The sequence below is a fragment of the Callorhinus ursinus genome, unplaced genomic scaffold (genome assembly GCF_003265705.2).
Source record: "Callorhinus ursinus isolate GAN/ISIS: 27379988/994484 unplaced genomic scaffold, GSC_fseal_2.0 scaffold23, whole genome shotgun sequence".
Taxonomy (NCBI): Eukaryota; Metazoa; Chordata; class Mammalia; order Carnivora; family Otariidae; genus Callorhinus; species Callorhinus ursinus.
In genome coordinates, this window is record NW_027397085.1 from 19,475,847 (window position 1) to 19,497,088 (window position 21,242).

At 42.6% G+C, this 21,242-nt stretch overlaps 1 protein-coding gene across 26 annotated transcripts in view; it reads left to right on the forward strand.

Moving 5' to 3' along the window:
• ANKRD55 (ankyrin repeat domain 55) overlaps nt 1-21,242 on the forward strand; it is a 496,355-nt gene that overhangs the window by 354,936 nt on the left and 120,177 nt on the right. For 25 of the 26 annotated variants that reach the window (XM_073905461.1, XM_073905462.1, XM_073905453.1 and 22 more), the window contains one exon: nt 5,782-5,936. The exons of the other annotated variant lie outside the window; for it this stretch is intronic. The gene's annotated coding sequence lies outside the window, so the exon portion shown is untranslated. The remainder of the gene's footprint in view (nt 1-5,781; nt 5,937-21,242) is intronic. 26 annotated transcript variants of the gene reach the window in all.

Consider the following 21,242-nt stretch of genomic DNA (forward strand, 5'->3'; position numbering starts at 1 on the left):
GTTTGTTACTTAGCATAAGGGATAGGGGATCAGTTAGGAGTTAAGAGTCTGGCATGCCCAGTGTCAGATCCCGAGAGTCCCACTGCATCTTTTAACTTCATGAAGAGCATGACCCTCTTGTAAGGCTGGCCCATTCTGCCTTTGAAATATCTCTGCATTTGTTTTTCATACTTATGAATAAATATTAATATATCTGCCATAATTGATCCAAGACTCACTATCATTTTAACATACCATACTCTCTGGTAGTGAGGTTGTCAATAAGGGATTATATACTTCTCCCTATACCTGCCTCTTACTCCTGGATGCTATAATAGCATTAATATATATCAAAAGAACATCAGATAATTTTCTGAGGACCAAACTGGCTTAAGTCCATTCAAAATAGGTGCCATTGGAAATTGACTTAAGGTAGAAGTGAATTTTCTTTAAAAATCCTGGATCTCAACTTACATCCCACACTGCAGGTTTTAGACTCATCCAGAATATATTGTTAATGCCTCATGTGGGGATGCCCCTTATCTAGCCCTCAGAGTCAGATTTAATTGATGAAGTTCAGCTGAAGAAACATGATCATACATGATGACTTTCTCAAAAGTCTGAAAAGACTTAAAAAATAAAATAAAATGTACTCAGGCATCCCATCACAAATGTGGGCTCCAAATAGAAGATTTTATTGTAAACCTTCCAGACGTTCAGACTCCACTGTTATTTTTGAAAAGGCATTCCAATAACAGATGCCCCTTCAACTGGGGCATGGTTTGATACAAAGCAGCAGGCATTATTTAAAAGAAAAAAAAATAGGTCTCTTGAGACACGTCAAAACAAATTAGCGGTTATGCTAAAATTACTTCCTGTTGGGTTTAATAAAGTTAACAAGATAAGTAAAATGAAAAACAGCATTAGGAAGCAGGGAATAATTTCCTCCCAAGCATGGTGCTCTTGCAGACATTGATAACAATAGATAAGAAATTTCATTTGTCTCTTTTTATTTACCACAGTGCTCTCATTCTATTTCTGTTTTTCAAATTTTCCTTCAAGATTTCTTTTGAGATGAAGTTAATTATGATACTATGCCTCTATTTTGAAACCTAGTTAGAAACCTGTGATTGAAACATTTTGCTGGTTTTTCATGTTCTGTTGCCACATTGAATGTAGTACCTCCAATAAACTGATAGACAGTAATTGAGGAAAAAGTTGAAGCCGTTATTTAAACGACCTTTGGACACTTCACGTGCCTTTCATTTAACCAAGTTTCCTTGGTCCCAATTAGCATAAATAATTAAGATTTGACAGCAAGCTAAAAAGACATGGTGTCTTCCCCTAGTAATGATCTAAAAATAGGCTTCTCCAAAGACAGTTTTCTTACTATTTCAAACCATTACTCCCTTAGCTTAGGTATAAAGAGCCTTAAGATTTAGGAAGACACAGGTCTTGAAGTCATCAGACTGGTTTCTAGTTCCAACTCTTTCACTTTTATTTAATCACTTTATCTCTCTGGTCCTTAGTTTCACCATCTGAAAAATGAAGGGGTGGAATCCCTGATAATAATCACCTTTCACTGAGCATTTAATAAGTGCTAAGCCCTTGACTAAGAACATTACACACATCATCTAACTGATGCTGACAAAAGCTTTTAAAGGTAACTGAAGCACAGAGAAATTAAGTAACTCCCCAAAGGTCACTCAGCAAGCAAAAGACTAAGCCAGTATTTAAATACAGATCCACTCAAGTCCAAAGACCGTAGCTGTTCTTAGTCACAATGCCTCCCACTATGAGATACTACCTCTGGATCCCTTCCAATCAAATGCCCATGGTCCTATGGTTCTTTGAGTAACTGTCACTTGTAAGGAAGGGAAAATACGTTTAGCAAGAGAGAGTCTGATGGTCCAATGGACAGAAATATGGAACACAATGGCCTAAAAAGGAAAATTCTGCATTCTGTCCTATTTTGTTTTGTTTTTCAAATTTTTATTTAAATTCTAGTTAGTTAACGTTAAGTTGTAATAATGGTTTCAAGAGCAGAATTTACAGATTCATCACTTACATATAACCAAAGCTCAATACAAGAAGTGCCCTCCTTAATACCCATTACCCATTTAGCCCATCTCCTACCCACCTCCCCTCTATCAACCTTCAGTTTGTTTCCTATGGTTGAGGGTCTCTTACGGTTTGCTTCCTCTCTTTTTTTTTTCCTTCCCCTATGTTCATCTGTTTTGTTTCTTAAATTCCACATATGAGTGAAATCATGTGGTATTTTTCTTTTTCTGACTGACTTGTTTCACTTAGCATAATACGCTCTGGTTCCATCCATGTCGTTGCAAATGGCAAGATTCCTTTCTTTTCAATGGCTGAGTAGTATTCTACTGTGTATATATATATATATATATACTACAACTTCTTTATGCATTCATTAGTCAATGGACATTTGGGCTCTTTCAGTCATTTGGCTGTTGTTGTTAATGCTGCTGTAAACATTGGGGTGCATGTGCCCCTTTGAATCAGTATTTTTGTGTCCTTTGGGTAAATACCTAGTAGGGCAATTTCTAGGTCAAAGTATAGTTCGATTTTTAACCCTTTGAGGAACCTCCATACTGTTTTCCACAGTGGCTGCACCAGTTTGCATTCCCACCAACAGTGCAATAGGGTTTCTCTTTCTCCACATCCTCGCCAACATCTGTTGTTTCCTGTGTTGTTAATTTTAGCCATTCTGACAGGTGTGAGGTGGTATCTCATCATGGTTTTGATTTGTATTTCCCTGATGATGAGTGATATTGAACATCTTTTCATGTGTCTGTTGGCCATCTGGAAGTCTTCTTCGGAAAAATGTCTATTCATCTTGTGTGCCCATTTCTTAACTGGGTTATTGTTTTTAGGTGTTGAGTTTGACAAGTTCTTTATAGATTCTGGATACTAACCCTCTACCAGATATGTCATTTGCAAATATCTTCTCCCATTCCATATGCTGCCTTTTAGTTTTGTTGATTATTTCCTTCGCTTCGCAGAAACTTTTTATCTTGATCAAGTCCCAATAGTTCATCTTTGCTTTTGTTTCCCTTGCCTCCAGAGACTGTCTAGTAAGAAGTTGCTACGACTGAGGGCAAAGAGGTTTCTGTCTGTATTCTCTTTTAGGATTGATGGTTTCCTGTCTCACATTTAGGTCTTTCATCCATTTTGATTTATTTTTGTGTATGGTGTAAGAAAGTGGTCCAGTTTCATTCTTCTGCATGTTACCATTCCATTTTGATGTGAACTTGATACGTTGGCAGGTACGTCTAGCAGGTATTTGGAAATTCAGGCTAGAGCAAGGGACAAAAATCAAAGCTGAAGATAAAGAACTAAATTCCCTGCAAGAAGACACTGATTGAACTATGCAAATGAAAGAGAGTGCCAAGGGACAAGGTGTAGAAAAAGAAAGGGGCGACGCTAAAAGCAGATCCCTATGGGTATAAAATCAGAAGGGGGAGCCAGAGAAGGGCATATAGAGAAGGAGTAGGGCAACCTCAAAGGTGGTGTTGCTGAAGGCAAAGTCTGGGGAGAGGATGGCCTGCAGTGTCAGGCGACATTCTTCCAAAGTCAAGAAGATTAAGAGCAGGTAAAAAGTCCACTCAGTTGGACCGTTTAGTGATCCATTTGTTGATGGGGAGTCTAGAGTCAAGAAATACATTATTACCTTAATTCTGGACCCAGATATTTTCTTTTATATCACACTACTTCCATATCAGTAAAACCTTTCTTCAACTTTCTTTCAAGTAATTAACCCATTAGATTTTGTAATATGTATGGAGGAAGGGAGGATTTGTATTTGTCTACCTTTATAAGGTTAATATTTCCATTTTCCTTATACACATGATGCTCGTCATATTTTGCCTCACTGTTACCTTGCTAAGGCTGTAAAGCCACAAATAAGAAGCTTGAATTCAGGAAACAACTTGCTAAATTAATACAAGACGAGATGGATCATTGATTTTCCATCCCCTGGATCTCCTTAAGGTCAAGGAACTCTACTCATCTTTAGCTGCCCACTCACATGGCAACACTCTGGGCTCAGTCATTACCTAGAGCTTCCCTCATGAACCTCTGACCTTGCCCACTCATATCTTTATCCTGACATACCTGTTCTTTCACTTCATGGGGACCACAAATCCTTCATCTTCTGCTTTTTTCACACCCATCAGCCTGTTCCAGTCTGAACTCTTCTCTTGCAGATTCTTCAGCTCCCTTGCTCTGTAGTCCTTGCCCAGCAAAACTCAAGAGCTGACCAGAAACACAATAGCCTGCCTTGGCTGCTCTTTTTACCCTGGCTGCTAACGCCACTGCAGCATCATGGCCTCCAGTGCTTCTCTACCCATCAGTCCTTGGATTTATCTGGCATAAGCTTCTTCATGATCTCTAAGCTGTAGTCAGTTTACAGGTACCTTCCCTCTTCTTCCCTTATGTCCTACCTGGCCTCCTACTGGACAGAGAGCAATCAAGGTAATCAGGAGGGATCTCCTTCAACTTCCTGCCCCCTTCACTATAAATGTATTAATATCTGTACTTTTCCTTTTTTCTTTTTCCCTAGTTTGTACGGCTGAGATCTCCCTCTTCTTGTTTAGAGTTTGACCTCTGCCACGAACCACATACTGTTCTTTCTGCCTCTCTCTGCTATACCCCCAGCCTCTTCCTCTCTCGGGCTACTTCTCCCCACCTTCTAGCTATGAGAGCACTTCTCCAGTCCCGAAAGACCCACCCCTCGACCAGAGGCTCCTCTAGCTTCTGTCAAATCTATTTCTTCCCCGTCTCACCTAAACTTCTAAAAAATGTAGCCTACCCCCTTGTTCAAGTGCCAGTTCCTCAGCCCACTACAATATGACTTCTGTCCTCCTTCCACAGCTGAAACAGGTCTCCCAGGCTATGAACGACCTCCTACCTGCCAGCCCAATGGATATTTGCTCCTCCCTACTTGCCAACCCCTCTGCTTTGGCTACATGGATGATTACTCATTCCTCAAAACTCTCTTGACTTCTGTGATTCAACACTTTCATGATTCTTTTCCTAACTTTCACTAATCCACCCATTCACTCCAAAAGGCATTTATTTGGCATCTGCCAAAGTAGGATTAATCCAAGGGATTGCAAGGATCAAGAAGTGAGGAAAACGTGATGCCTACCCTCATGGAGTGTACTGTCCAGTGAGAGAGACAATATAAACAGGCAAAAAAACCCCAAACATACCATCAGTTCTCATGATTCTTGGTATATTCTAATAAAGTCACTACAAAGAGTGAATTAGCAAATATTAAGCCATTGCTCCTAGAAGAAATTCAGGATCAGATTCCTACAAGCCTCTGGGCACATTTTTGTCAACTGATCAGTACATAGACTTGTTTTATGTTATATTCCTGTTTAAAGACCCCTTATTCAATAATTCAATGTATATTTCTTGCTAATAATAAATTCTGTACAGGATTTCCTTAGAAGAAAACATGAACTGAGAAGAGTTTAAGGCTTTCCTGATTCTGGGTATTCCCCTGAGGCCAGAGTCTCTGTTCATTAAAATCATTTCCTGAGCTGCTCTCTCATTGTGCTCCAGCATTCGGGACCACTGGCCCTACACTGATGCTTTCATTAATGTGCTGAATTTGTTTATTTCTCTCTCTCTCATACACACATACACACACACACACACACACACACACAGACTTATCTTTCAACTCAGGTCAAATTATCAGAGCTTATGTCTCATCCTACAAAATCATCTTGACACATTTATTTCTGCTTCTCTAACTATAATTTATAGGATGTTGTGATTAAATTTGAACCTGACACATCATATTTCCCTGAGCATCAAGATGACATTGCATCAGCCAGAGATGGATGTGAAGATTACTGTGGAGTCAGTGAGGCGCCGGAGTGTGGAAACAAGAGTGAGCTCCAGACTCCGACAGACCTGGGGTAGGTTATGATTGTCATTTGCTAACCAAGACTTCAGCTTAGGTACTAACTTCCCTGAGCTGTAATTTTCTCATCTGTACAATGGGAGTAAAAGTATCTAAGAAGAATACTGTGAGGACTAAATATACATTGCATGTAAATTTCCTGGCCCATAGTCAGGGCTCAATTGATGCCACTCTTTCTTTTTAAATTTTTGTATTGTTATGTTAATCACCATACATTACATCATTAGTTCTTCATGTAGTGTTCCATGATTCATTCTTTGTGCATAACACGCAGTGCTCCACGCAGAACGTGCCCTCTTTAATACCCATCACCAGGCTAACCCATCCCCCCACCCTCCCCCCCTCTAGAACCCTCAGTTTGTTTTTCAGAGTCCATCGTCTCTCATGGTTCGTCTCCCCCTCCAACTTACTCCCCTTCATTCTTCCCCTCCTGCTATCTTCTTCTTTTTCTTTTTTTTTTAACATATGTTGCATTATTTGTTTCAGAGGTACAGATCTGTGATTCAACAGTCTTGCACAATTCACAGCGCTCACCATAGCACATACCCTCCCCAATGTCTACCACCCAGCCACCCCATCCCTCCCACCCCTCATCGCTCCAGCAACATTCAGTTTGCTTCCTGAGATTAAGAATTCCTCATATCAGTGAGGTCATAGGATACATGTCTTTCTCCAATTGACTTATTTCACTCAGCATAACACCCTCCAGTTCCATCCACGTTGTTGCAAATGGCAAGATCTCATTCCTTTTGATGATGCCACTCTTTCTTGAGACTGTTTAGTTTTTAGGACCATCTCGATGTCCACTCACCTGGGGTGATTTCGCTGGGCCCACTGGAGTACAATCTGGTATTAAGAGCACCCTGTGGCACTGCAGAGGAGGAAATCCTCATGGCTTAACTACAGAGGAAAGGCTTAGAAGAGGAGGCAAAGATCTTGGGAAAGGAAGACATAGGCGCAGAGGGGCAACAAGCCTGTCTTTAGCATCTTAGAAAGGGGGAGAGGAGATGATGAAGAGGCACAGTGATGGGAAGAAAGGGCCGGGAAAGAAAGAAAAGAGTAGGCCTAGCAAGGCCATCAGCCTAAGTGGAGTAAGCAAATGGACTGTCACCATGTGAGTTTTCATCCCTCAGCACCCAGAGGAGCCAGGTACCCCCTCAGATTCGGCCCCCAAGAAGGTTAACACTGAGGGGGAAGGCCAGGCAGGCCTCATCACAGCCCGCAGAAAGGAAAGAGCTGCTCTGTGGTTTGTTCCCACAGTTGGGGTGCTGAACCCCAAGTGTGGAGAGAGATGAGGCAAAAGATGGAGTCTGGAGAAATGGGGACTCAGCTACAAGGCCCGGCTGCAGTGGGTCTGAATCCGACTGATTTGAATACAAGGACCCAGATATGAGTCAAAAGGATGCCTCCTCCATGAAAGCACTTGAACTTACAGTTACAGAGTACACAAATACGGCTTCGTACAAATGTAGATTTTGAGGGTCCCTCTCAATGATGTCAGCAGTCTGCCAAAGGATTCAGAGCCCCTGGTTCAGCATAAGGTGCAACTCCGAGAAAGAGAAGAAAAATTCCACACATCTTTTATGGTTCTTTCTTCTTCAGTTTTCCAAAGGGGGAATTGGGGTCACTTCAGCTCTGGAGGGGAAAGGACCATCTCATCCCCTCTTCCTCTGTGCCCCGGAATGGCGGAATCTGACCCTCATAATTACATTCTGGTCTCACTCAGTTTCATCTCATTCATTCCCCACCCCCCATCCCCTTTTGCCAAATTCCTCTTCCTGATGAGTCAGGGATTAAAAATGCTTGGCATCCTTGCTGAGTAAATAGTATTTGTCCACAGTGATACTGGTCAGTGGCAAACTGCCTTTGCTCTGTGATGAGAAGGTGTAAGCACACAGTTAGCAAGTTGACTCTTTAGGACCGACAGGGCCAGGACAAGGAGCAGGATTGTGGTCCCACATGAGCATCACACCTACCATGCCCTTGGCCTTGCTTGTACTCTGCTCTGACTTAACTGGGCTGACTTGCACAGAAGAGAAGGAGAGAAGGAAGGAGGGAGGACAGGGTGGGAGGGGAAATAAATATGCTGATTTTATAAATCTCCGACCATTTGATCCTACCTGTGAAGCTGTTATGATCATTCCCATTTTACAGATCCAGAGAAATCAAGTCACTTGTCAAGTTTGCAAGTGTCAGAAAAGCTAGAATTTGAACCCTTGTATTTTTAGTGGGAGCCTGTTGTCCTTTCTACCACGTCAGGCTACAGATGGAAGTGAGCAGGCAATTGACTAAAATTGATTCTGCCTCCCCTGGGGCCTTAAGGAGATGGTCTGCCCCAGATATAGTGGAAGTTGCAATGGGTATCAGACAGCACTTGCCTCTTACCCCTTGACCTGGCGTCAGACTGTCCCAGAGGGGATTTTTTGTGTTTCGGGGGACCTGTTGTGTTTGAGCCAGCTGTGGAAGAGGCATTTCCCCTGGAGTGGTGGACACAGCAGTCTCCTGCGGCCCCAGCATATCCCACGGGGGTGGGGGTTGGGGGGTGGGAGGGCCAGCCATGACAGGAATTGTTTACTTCCTTTAGCAGGTTCTAACCATCTTAGGTGGTCACGTTAGCTCAGGAAGCTGCAATGTTCTCTGCCATGTAGGCTTTTTGTATTTTTCTCCTTTCCACAGATTCATGCACCTCTTTGAATGTTCTTTAGGACTCAGGAACTGATAGGTCATGCACTCCCAAAGATTCCATTTGTATTCAAGCCCAACATTTTATGCACATGGTTAACCAAAGTTCGGAGAAGGGAGTTCCTCAAGGTCACACAACCAGTGAATGACAGAACCAGGGCCAGAACCAAGACAACTGACTATGATTTAGTCAGTCATTCAACAGAAATTCCTTGAGTGCTGATTATCCGCTGGTAGTAGGCCCTGAGCTAGGTGCTGGGTGCCCAATGTTCTAGTAGAAACATGCTATGCTACTATGGCTGGTGCTTCCTTGCTCCTCCCTTCTGGATGTTTTCCATTCCCAGCCCCAGGCTAACCCCAAGACTCCCAGGGCCACTCACCAAGGCATTCCTAAAGACTTAGAAGAGGTGCCTTTGTGTGCAGCCTTTTCCTCCAAGACCCTGGAATGCACGTTACGGGACTTGCTGATTTATAGCCATGTTGCCTTTCAAAGAATTCCCTGGCCTGCGTTAAGTCAACAGATATGAGAAAAGGCTTGTTAAAAGTTCTGTCACGGGAGCCAGTTGCTCCTTGTGTTAGCAGGATGCTTTCTTTAACCCTGGGCCCCTCGGGCCTGCAACAGCACACCCTGGTCCTACAATAAACTGCTCGGAACCTATGTGGAAGATTTGGAAACTCCCTGAAATATAAATGTATTCGATGCCATATCCAACCTTGCCATTCTTTCCCAAAGCCCTATGCCTCTCTTCTCCCATTTGCTGCTTTTTGTTTTATACTGAAGTGTCTTAAAGGTTTCTCTATTGACATTGACCTATTTTCTATTTTTACACTCTTGTCATTCTGCTTGTCAGCTGAGACTAGTGGCCACATCCTGTCTGTGCTTGCTGACCTTTTGGGAAAGGAATTCATTCATTCATTTGTTCATTCATTCATGTATTCGCCCATCCAGTCAACAATTCTGGCCCTCTTCTGGGAGCTGGGGATACAGCAATAGACAAAGATCCGGCTCTAGTGGCTGCTGCTGGAGTGTACCCACCCAGATCCCCCATTCAGGATCACACTGCTCATTCTCCAGGGGCCAGGAGTGGTGCCAGGTGCTGCCCCATGACTTGACTCCTCCTGGGAATTGCCCTTGGCCAAAGGGAGCTGTGTTACCCAAGGTAACGTCCCTTCCCTGGTGCACCCTGCATCCAATGACTGGTTGCCATGGGGGTACAAAGACCCAGCCCCTTGTCTTTCAATTCAGGACAGCCAGAAGCACGACCCCAGCTTCCGAGCTCCCCTTGCGATCAGCTGAGACCTGTGTTCAACTGCACTCCACTCTGCCCAGCCCTGCTTCCTCAGTCCCTTATACCTGCTGTTCCTGGGAGCACCACCCACCCCAGAAGCATTCTGCACACAAATCTCCACCTCAGAGGTTTTTCCCAGGGAACTTGTCCTACAATGCCTGCCTTTGTGAAGTTTATATACTGGACAAGGGAAACAGAAAATAAACACAATAAATAGTAACACAGTATGTGAAAAGTGGCATTGCTATGGAAGAAAATAGAGGGGGGGTCCGGGGATCAGGGATATGGAATGGAGAGATAATTAATTTTCATTTTTGATATAGTGATCAGAATAGGCCTCTATGAGAATGTGACATCTGAACAAAAGCTTAAAATTAGCAAGCTGAATGGTCAAAAGCTTCTGAATCCAAACTTGTTACTGTTATCAGTAAGGATTTTCTGGAGAAACAGAACCAGTAGTGTGTGAGTGTGTGTGTGTGTGTGTGTGTGTGTGTGTGTGTACATATATATTCACACACACCCTTAAGGAGATTTATTTCAAGGAAATGGCTCAATCTGGATTTGTTTTCTACTTCCTCATGATTAAATTTAAGTGAAATTATGTATTCTGGGCAGGAATATCAGATGTGATGACGGGGTGTTTTCATGGAATCCCATAATATGACATAGGATCTTGGTTTATCCTATTACTGGTGATGTAAACTTTTGAGCTCCTGCGTAGCATGGTATCTACCAGGGGTCTCTACTGTACAGTTACTCTTCTCTCCTTTGCAGTTAATAAGGGTTTTGTGGGCAGATATTTTGAGGCTATGTAACTACTCCAACTTTTAGAATCTATTGATACTTTCTGCCTAAAATCATGATCACTTTGGGTCTCAAACTGTGCTTTTCTAATTCCATAATTTCTTGAACATTTATTAGCAGGCATTATACTATAGGGAAGATTATTCTTTTCCCCTTACATGTTCATTTACTTATTAATATCAGGAAAAACGAATGGATGCCCATTTTAATCAATTGGACTTAATCTGATGCTATGATTTCATTTATATCAAATCATCCCAAACTGGACCATTTGGCACCCCTTTGAGCTATCTTCTGTGTCCTTTGGCTATGTCTCCATCATTCTTTGATTACTTGCTTATCTTCTGGAATTATGAGATGTTCTAAACTTGTCTTATATTTTTCCTGTTCCAGCCCTGAAATCAATGCTGTTCCCTTTTAGTGGAGGCTGGTGTTGAGAAACCAAGGTCTGGGCTCTAGGTAGACTCTTCATTATTGGGCTCACTCCCCGCACGCTCTCTCAGGGATAGAGCTAGGAAATATATGGATTTGTGTGTATGATGTGTGTATGCATATACATACATATGAAGATATAGATGTATTTGCATAATACACAGAAATGCCCATCAGTATTCATTTCTATATCTAACTCTACATACTGAGAATTCTGAGTTTACACTGAACTTCCAATTGTAATTCTATGCCACATGATTCATTCCAGCCTTCTCCCTTTGTTTATTTACCTTCCCTTGTCTAGTGAGAAACCTGGTTCTCATCACCTTACTATATTGACTCATTTTCTAAAATCCTCCTTATCCCCTGCTTTTAATCTGTCTCTCAAATCCAGTGAGCTACCACCCCTGTTTGGCCATCTTCTTTGAGCTGCCAGAATCCTACCAGGCCAATACTCTCAATTAAATGATAAAAATACAGACTTGTGCACTAATAGCCTGAACACATTTCCTTTGTAGAAAATGCTACAAAAATTATGGTATAACAGACACTTTGAATGTGTTTGTTTTTTCAGGCAATTTTGATGGATTGGCTAAGGTGAAAGTCCGTGGCTCTGAAAGTGTTTTCTCTAAGAAAAGCTGACTACTCTGTGGTTTTAAATCTGTGGGTTGTACAACGAACGTATCCCATGAGCCATTGTCCAGTGACTCCTGGTGTGCCACAAAAGAGAAAGGTGGCCGCTGTTTTCTTCCAGATTTTTACTTTGTAGAAACAATGAAATGGATGTTATGGACTTTCTAAGGAGCTCACATTTTCCCCAAGGCCCCAAGTTAAAAAGGGAAGAAGTGTACATGGGGTCATGGGTGGGCTTCTTAGTATGCAATTCAACAGTTAAAAATTATTTAGGAATATGTTATTTAATTTGTTGCTAGTCCTTGATAGGAAAGGTATCTTTTTTAAAAAAGATTTTATTTATTTGACAGAGAGGGAACACAAGCAGAGGGGAGGGCAGAGGGAGAGGGAGAAGCAGACTCCCGCTGAGCAGGGAGCCCGATGCGGGGCTTGATCCCAGGACCCTGAGATCATGACCTGAGCCGAAGGCAGACACTTAATGACTGAGCCACTCAGGTGCCCCGACAGGAACCATATCTTTATAGAATTATTGACTGTAGTTTCAGGAATGGTTCATACTGGAAGATCCTCTGGGCTAATCAGACATTGTTCCTTTTTCTCTTTACTACATGCATTCTGGTCTGAGCATGCTAGATGATAGTGCTAAATGATTTACTCTTAAACCTGCCCTGGAATCACTGGTGTGCTTACATGTTTAACAAAGTCAGCTTGCTTGATTTGCAGTACTTGCTTATTTCTGTGGTGCAAATACTCTCCCCATGGCCAGTGTTAAGCTACCAACATGATGTTGCTTAAGTACGTGGTAGGAAGAGATGTACACAATCAGCTCTCATGAGTAAGCACCTTCAGCCTGGGTGCCTGTGTGACCTATAAACCCCTTAGACCTACCCATACACTTAAGCATTGTCTTCAAACTGCCGCTGACTTAGAAGGAAAAGTACTTAGAAGGAAAGTTCTGTGCTCTGAAGAGATGAGGGTTAGGGATGTAGACTCGAGTCATTGCTTCAGTGTATTTACATGCTTAACCCTGAGACATGACCTCCCTGTGTCCGCGACCAGCAGGAGGGCTCTTGCTAGAAGCACATAGGGTAGGAAGAGAATGCAAAAAATAAAATAAAATAAGCCAATTGCTTTGAAGTCAGAATCAGTCCTTATGGTAAAGCATCTGAGATCAGATGCCTCCTATGTTCTCATGGTTCTGCTCTTCCTGAAGACAAGGGTGAACTCAGAGGGAGTTCCAGCTGGGTTCCGGTTAGCGGGATTTGGAGATCTTGAGGTTAAAGGTGCCAAGCAGTAGACACAAGCTGGACTCTGTCTTAGACATAGAGCACCTCTGACCCCCACTGGCTGCTGGCATGTGTTGCATCTTGGGGATGGCCAGTTCTTTAAACTCTTCATCTATTTCTCGTCCGGAGTGATAAATATGTCTTCTATCATTATATTGTATATGGATTTCATTCCATGGGATCCAAAAATAAGCCAAGAGAAAGGTCTGAGCAGTTACATTTGTGGTGGGTTTTGGTTTCTCTTGTTCTGGTCCTTTGGGTGACAAACACCAGGTATTGCTTCTTTGTTTATGAGAAGAAGCCCTTCAGCTGGGTCAGCACCTGAGCCCATGCTTTCTTGTGCTCCCTGGGGGAGAGCAAAAGCACTGGCTACAGACACAAAACCCTCCCTAAATCTCTGTAGGGAGCCAGGGCAGGCAGTGAACAGAAGCTGGGGCCGGTGGGCCACAGAGACCAGTCTATCATCTGGATGCCCCACCTACTGAGCACATTTGAGTGTTTGATTCCATCCATTCATTCTGGTATTTCTCTGGCATCTCTCACCAGGATACCTTGGTAATCTGGTACATACGTTAAAGGGAGACCAGGGAGGGGCACCTGGGTGGCTCAGTCAGTGAAGCGTCTGCTTTCAGCTCAGATCATGATCCCAGGGTCCTGGGATCGAGCTCAGCATCGGGCTCCCTGCTCAGTGGGGAGCCTGCTTCGCCCTCTGCCTCTGTCTGCCGCTTCCCCTGCTTGTGCTCTCTCTCTCTTTCTCACTCTGTCAAATAAGTAAAATCTTAAAAAAAAAAAAAATAGCAAGCCCAGGGAAAGGCAGAGTGTTGGTGGGTAAGGAGCATACTTTCTGGTGGGTTTGCTCAAACCAATTTAGCAATCTCTACTGACTGCTGACCCTGCACTAAAAAGAAAACAATTGTACATCACAAGTATTCCCAATAGGATACTTTTTTAGTACTCTGTATTAGGGTAATTTTGATTTTTGAATCGAGACCTGAATCCAGTTGTTAATCCCCTTTTCAGAAGATTTATATTGTTATTTCTAGCTTAGTCTTCTCTCACTGTTTTGAATCATCACCCAAGTGTGACTGTCCCTGCTAAATAGCAATATTCTTCTCCCTCAGTGTCTTACTTTCAAAAGACAAAATTCAGGGTTTCTTATCCCGAAGAACAGCTTTCTGTCTTGTTTCTCATGGCCAGCAGAGGGCGCCAGGGTAAGGCTCACAGGAGTGTCAGATTGGGCTACTCCCAAGTGGTGAAAGATCTCCTACCTCTCCAGAGAAGTGACGTTTCACCTGAGGGTTTCTCAGCACACACAAGAAAGGCCTGAGAAATAGAGCTACATCTCCTGGGACCACAGGTAAAATAATCTTGATCTGGGACTGAGAAGAGCTTTGCAACCACATCCACCCCTGGCAGGTGAGAGAAAGCCGGTTAGCGCTTCTTTGGAGAATCATAAAAACGAAAGGAGAAAGCAGCAGAATCCTGGATCTGGGTGATTATTCATCATCATCACAAAACTCGGGGCTGGGGTGTGGGGAGCAGAGATACTCGGGAGATCAGGGACCGACTCAAGCTCTATGGCTGATAAACTATATGAATATTATTTTGTCACCTATCACATTTTTTCCTGTTCTGTTTCTTCCTATCCTGTAGATAATCCCCAAATTGTATAAAAGTAATCTCTTCGACTTAGTAAAATGTATATTATAGTCATACATACTACTCTGTGAGTTTTGAATGGCCAGTCTGATGATCAGAAAACTTTATAAAGTTTCCTGGCATGTTGCAATGGCATCTTCAACCAGTGCCTGTGTGCCTTTGCTAAAAATTAACTTGTGGGTCAGTTTTACTTCTTAATACTGGCTAAGACTGAGCAATAAAAAGCTATGGTATACCTATCATGTTCAAGGAGCACACAAGGCAATGCAAGGGCTACAGATAAATTCAAAATATGGTCCCTGAATACAAGAGGCTGACTGCCCTACTAGGAAGAGGCGGCATGGCCCAAAAACGTACCAAAGAAGTATCAAGTAATCTATTTAATGATAATGATGGTAATAATACTAACTACTGTGTATTGAGTGCTTACTCTTTTCCAATCACTGTGCTAAATGCTTTATATACATTTTCTCACTAAATCCTCAAAACTTCTTTGTGAGGGAGGTACTATTACTATTGTCATCTTAAGAATAAAGTAACCGAGGCACACAAAGTTTAAATAACTTGCCAGGCTGTGATTCCAGACTGTCTGACGCCCAAGACCATGCCCTTAGAGATCCAGTGATCTATAGTGCTTCCTGAGAGCAATGGGAGTTCTAAGGTAGGAGATCAGTGTGGGCTAGAGGAGGCTTTCTCAGAGGAAGGCTTGGCAAGAGGGCCAAGTGTGGGTTCGGGCCAAGTGGAGAAGGAGAGGGAGTGAGAGCACATACAGGCAGAGAACTGAAAATGCACAAGGTAGCTTGGGCTTCCAGGAGTAAAGCTGCTGCCTGCTGGAGATGCTTGTGCATGTACATAAGTGAGCGGCAAATGGCCGCTTGGGAAAAGCAGGTTGAAGGCAGGTAATGGAAGGACCTCCTGGAATAACCCCTTTAGAAACTGGGGTTGAAAGAGGTAGAACTGGAGCAAGACAGACAATAAGTAGATCACTCCAGTGGTTCTCCATGTGAGGCAATGAAGGGAAGTCCTTGAGTGCTGAGCAGGAAATGACAACGGGAGAGGAGATGTCCCCAGTGGGACCTGGCTAAATTCTGACCCCAGGCACTTTATATTCTAATCCCTATCAGGAAGTATCACCCACTAGTGTATTTTACAATTTTGGCACATTCACCTAAAAAACAAAAACTATCTCTGACAAGTACTTTTTTAAAAAAGATTTTATTTATTAATTTGTCAGAGAGAGAGCAGGTGCACACAAGCAGGGGGGAGCGGCAGACAGAAGGAGAAGCAGGCTTGCCGCTGGGCAGGCTCCATGCTGAGCAAGGAGCCCAATGCAGGACTCGATCCTAGGACCCTGGGATCATGACCTGAGCCAAGAGGCAGATGCTTAACTGACTGAGCCACCCAGGCGCCCCTGACAGGTATTTTATTAAGTCCTTTTCATATCCCTGTCCCTGTCACAACAAGTGGGCTTAGGAATTATCACCACCACCATCATCATCATCACTGTGTTACTGATGGGGAAAGTGAGGCTCAGAGAGCACATGACTTACTAAGAACCTCCCAAATAGGAAATAACCGAGACAAAGCTCAAACCCAGATCATCGCACTCCAGGACAGTCACGAATGCACTCTGCAAATTATTGACTGAGCAGTCACAATACGCCGTATGCCTGATGTTGAGTGTCCAGAGATAAGTCACTCTACCCACCGCTTTAGGGAGCTCACAGCATTTAAGGGAATAAAGCCATACAATTGCTAATGATAGGTGAGAAAGTCTATTCCAAGCGTCTCAACATTTGTAATTGGGATGAATGTGTATATAAAAATGAGAGCACTTTCTAAAAGTAAAAACGTTAATTCACACGCAATTTCTTTCATCTCTCACTTCGTGCCTGGGAAGAGCTGAAAAGGGCCAACTGCCCTTCCTACAGAGTGCGACCAAAATGGGATGAGTCTGGTTTGTAGTTGGCCAAGGAAGTCGTTCTCACCACTTCAGTCGCTGCTTTAGGAGAGGAGGCAAGTGCTGACTGTTACCAGCCCGCCCCCTGCTGGAGCCAAGCAGAACTAACCCGCAATTCCAGGGAAGAGGCAGGCTCCTGTGAGCAATCTAGTACGACTCTTCTCTTCTTTGGACCTTAGGGCTTGGGTTGACACACTCCATAGTTGCTCCCAGCCACCCCTTTTAATAGATTCAGCTTGGTGAAGGGGGACCCTGAGGAGGCTTTTGGGAAAGGAAGTCATAAAGATTTTGTAAGCTGTGGAGTCAGACAGACCTAAGCACATTTCTAACTTGGCCACTCACTTGCTATGTCATTTTAAAGATACTAGTCAGCCTCTCCAAACCTGTTGCATTGCCTGTAAGATGAGATTCCTGGCCATCAAATATGTGTTGAATGAATGAATGAAGAGAATGCATGAATACATTTTTGGTGGTTGGATTAGAAAAAAAAAATATATATATACACACTTATATATATATATTTACATATATATAAAGCACACACACACATATATATATAATATATATAAAAGAACTTTATATATATTTTAAATATATATAAAGCACCTGTTGTAGTGTATGACACCAAGACAAAAATAAATGGTAGCTAGGAGGTATTATCAGTAAAGTAGATTTGTAACCAAAACCAAGTTTCATATGCCTGCCATTCAGCAAAGCAGATCACTGAGACAGCGAGTATGCAGCAAGGAACGGATTTACTGGAGAGACAGCCAGATGAGGAGATGGAAGGGCAAGCGTCAAATCCACCTCCCCTGACTGAGATTAGAATAAGTTTTACAATCATAGCAGTTGGGATTATATACATATTGAAGAAAAGGGTGGGGAAATATAATACTATTCATGAAGAAAGATGGAGCATCTACACTGAGCAAACATCTTATGTAACATACGTCCCATGTTCACTTTGGGGTGGAGATTTAACATTAAAATGAGGCAAAATTTGGCCCCTGACACCAGGAGGTGGTGTGTAAGACAAGGAGAGGGCTGTGCACATGCCCCAAAAGGTGGTATAAACTGGGTGGGGTCTAGGGCTCCTTATCTCTGGGAAAGAATGCAGAGCCTAGCTTGTTCGTAGGCTAGAATCGTATCAGTGACCTTCATTTGTGTCAGCCCAGGCCTCTGTGGAGACAGCTAGTGGGTTTGTGAGTGAGGTCTGAAAAGAAACAATAGCTGATTAGGGAGAAACAAGTCTCTGAAAAACAAGCTTTAAATTTTCTCTTAGTCTCAACCTCCTTAACCCTATGGGACACAGTTTCAGAAGTTATATAGGAATACAAGTCTAGTGGGAATTCTTGGAGGAATAACCCGTGGATTTTTGCATTTAAGCCTTACGACAATTCTAAAAGCCAAATACTATTATTTCTTCATGTTGCAGATAAAGAAAATAAGGCTCAGCAAATTCAAGTATGGTAGACACCGGTGGTTATCTACCTAATACTCTTTCTTCCTTGTGGTCAGAGTTCACTTTTTTTCAAATGCCCATCTCTCCCCAGGTGGCTTTGGCTTATATACAGATTCTAGAGGCCAGTCACAGGAATCCCATTCTCCTTACTGGAGATTGGCTTAGGCGGAACAAGGGACCTAGTTATGTTCAACAAATCGTGAAATGAGGTATGCTGGGGTGGGGGGATCCTGGGAAAGGATTACTAGCTAATAAAAAGAGATACATAGGAAGGAAAATTTCCACTTTTTCCTTCAGATATTGTGTCTGGATGTAACTCAGGGAACCAAATAGCTAAAGACAATATCAATACATATAAGATGGCCGAGGAGAAAGATGGACAGAACCTGGGTTCTTTGTGATCTTATCAGGCTGTTGAATCAACCAATCCTACAGAAGTTCTATCCTGACTTCTTAATATATGAGATAGTTGAGTTCTTCTCTTTAAGCCTTTGAGGCTTAGTTTCCTATTACTTGCCCTGGAAAGCTTCTTAACAGATTGATTAAGTAACTTGGTGCAGTTCACACATCTAGCAAATAGCAGATCAACCTCTTAATCTCCCCCCCCTCCCACCCCCCCCCCCCCCCCCCAGTTCAGGTCCTCTGGACAGGCCTGGGAGCACAAAAGTGGGAACCCTGAGCAGCATCAGGACTCTGGTGCCTCTGAAGAGTCACTGACTAGAAGAGGAGGAGACACAGAAAACTGGATTGGATCATTTCTGGGATGACCCTGTAGCCGTTCCTATTCTTTATACCAACGTTCTTCCAGATCTGAGAAACCCACCTCCTTAAGAATTTCCTATCTACTCTTGGGGTGCCTGAAGGCTCAGTCGGTTAAGCATCTGCCTTCAGCTCAGGTCATGATCTCGGGGTCCTGGGATTGAGCCCTGCATTGAGCCCCACATGTAGCTCCCTGCTCCGCAGGGAGTCAGCTTCTCCCTCTCCCTCTGCCCCTCCCCACCACTCATGCTCTCTTGAGTGCACACTCTCTCAAATAAATAAATAAAATATTTTTTAAAAAAATCTTTGGGGCGCCTGGGTGGCTCGGTCGGTTAAGCGTCTGCCTTCGGCTCAGATCATGATCCCGGGGTCGTGGGATCGAGCCCCTCATCGGGCTCCCTGCTCGGCGGGAAGCCTGCTTCTCCCTCTCGCACTCCCCCTGCTTGTGTCCCTCTCTCGCTGTGTCTCTCTCTGTCAAATAAATAAAATCTTAAAAAAAAATTTAAAAAAATAAAAATTTATTAAAAGGTTTTCTTATCTGCTCTTTTCCTCTCTGATTCACCCTCCCTATATTGCTTATAAAACTTTCTTGCCATGAATTCTTAAGAGTTGACTGCTCTAAATTACTTTTATCACAAAGTTCTAGGACAATTATTTTTACTTTTTTTTTTTTACTTTTGACCAGTGTTGAACACTGTGGATATGCCCAACTAAGAAATAAAAACTTGACGACTTATTTTTGAAAACAATTTTCAGAGGAAAGTTGTGGAGCCATATATGAGGTCATCTTTTTTCCTTTGAAAATGAGTAAGAAGCAGCATGAGTTTTGATTCATTGAGTTATCAGGGTTAACCCTTTAAATATAATTTTCAACATGTTTTCAAAGGTTAGGAAGCCATTTGTGCATTGTCTAATCTCCACTTTCCAGCACAGATCATCCTCAATGAGTAATAATGGATCTTTTCTCGTTTCTCCCTACATCCCACCCCGACCTCAGGTTGTAGATGACGTGATACTCTCTGAGAAAGGAACGTAGCACAAGTTTAGTTCTGCTTTACACAGCCTTAGCTGGCATCATACTAACACTGTCTTCAAACACCACCAAAATATTGCACAAAATATCGAAAGCAATTGTCTGAAGGCACTGGAGACAACAAATCCAGACCACACTTGAAGGAAAGCCCATGACGTGAGCTCCACATTCCTCCCAGATACTTTCCTACAGACACTTGCAAATTGCAGAACGCGGCATACAACAATAGTCTCGCTGGACTGAAGAGGCAGAAGTCAGAGTTTGGAGTAGCTTGGAGTTTGCTACTTGGGGAGCCAAGTCCTGGAGGAGGGAGGTGAGCAGAGAAGGACACTGAAATCCTGCATATACATTTCCTCTGAAATCAGAGATCTCAGTAGTACTAGGGAGGCAGAAGTCATAATTAAAGCCTTACTAAGATAGCTTGGCACAAATCCCAGGCTTTGAATCAAAACCTCAAGAGTCCTGCCCTGAGAATAAGAGGCATGCTGTAGGAATAAGGACAAATCCATAGGAACAGGAAAAAACTGAAATGGACTAGCCCTGAGAAGCATAAAATCAAGTTTTCTCAAGATCTCGACTATCTACCTGCCAGAAGAGAACTTAACCTTGGAAGAGGATAACATCATCTCAAGTCTTTACAAATTTTCATCGATGACTTCTGGCATTTAGCCAAATATGATGATGCCTGTGAAAACATAATAAAAAATAAAGGGGATCAAATTACTGAAATCCATGTAAAAAATATGGATAATAGAAAAAGATTTATAGGCGACGCAGATACTGACATTAGCCCACAAGTAGTTTAAAATAATAATGATTAATATGTTCAAGAAAATGTAGGAAAAAGGGATGCCTGGGTGGCTCAGTTGGTTAAGCGGCTGCCTTCGGCTCAGGTCATGATTCCAAGCCTGCTTCTCCCTCTGCCTGCCACTCCCCCTGCTTGTGCCCTCTCTCTCTCTATATATATATATCTATATATATATCTATATATATATAGATATATATATCTATATATATATCTATATATATATCTGACAAATAAATAAATAAAATGTCTTAAAAAAAAAAAGAAAAGAAAATGTAGGAAATGGTAGCCAGAAGAGCAGTTGGAGAATTTCAACAGAGAAATAAATCTATTTTTAAAAAAGAAGCAAACAATTAGATAGTAAAATTTTAAAAGCACCAAAAACATCAAGTATAGAATAGATCTAATGAAAGACATATAGTACTCCTATACTTACAACTACAAAAAAGTACTGAGAGAGGGCGCCTGGGTGGCTCAGATGGTTAAGCGTCTGCCTT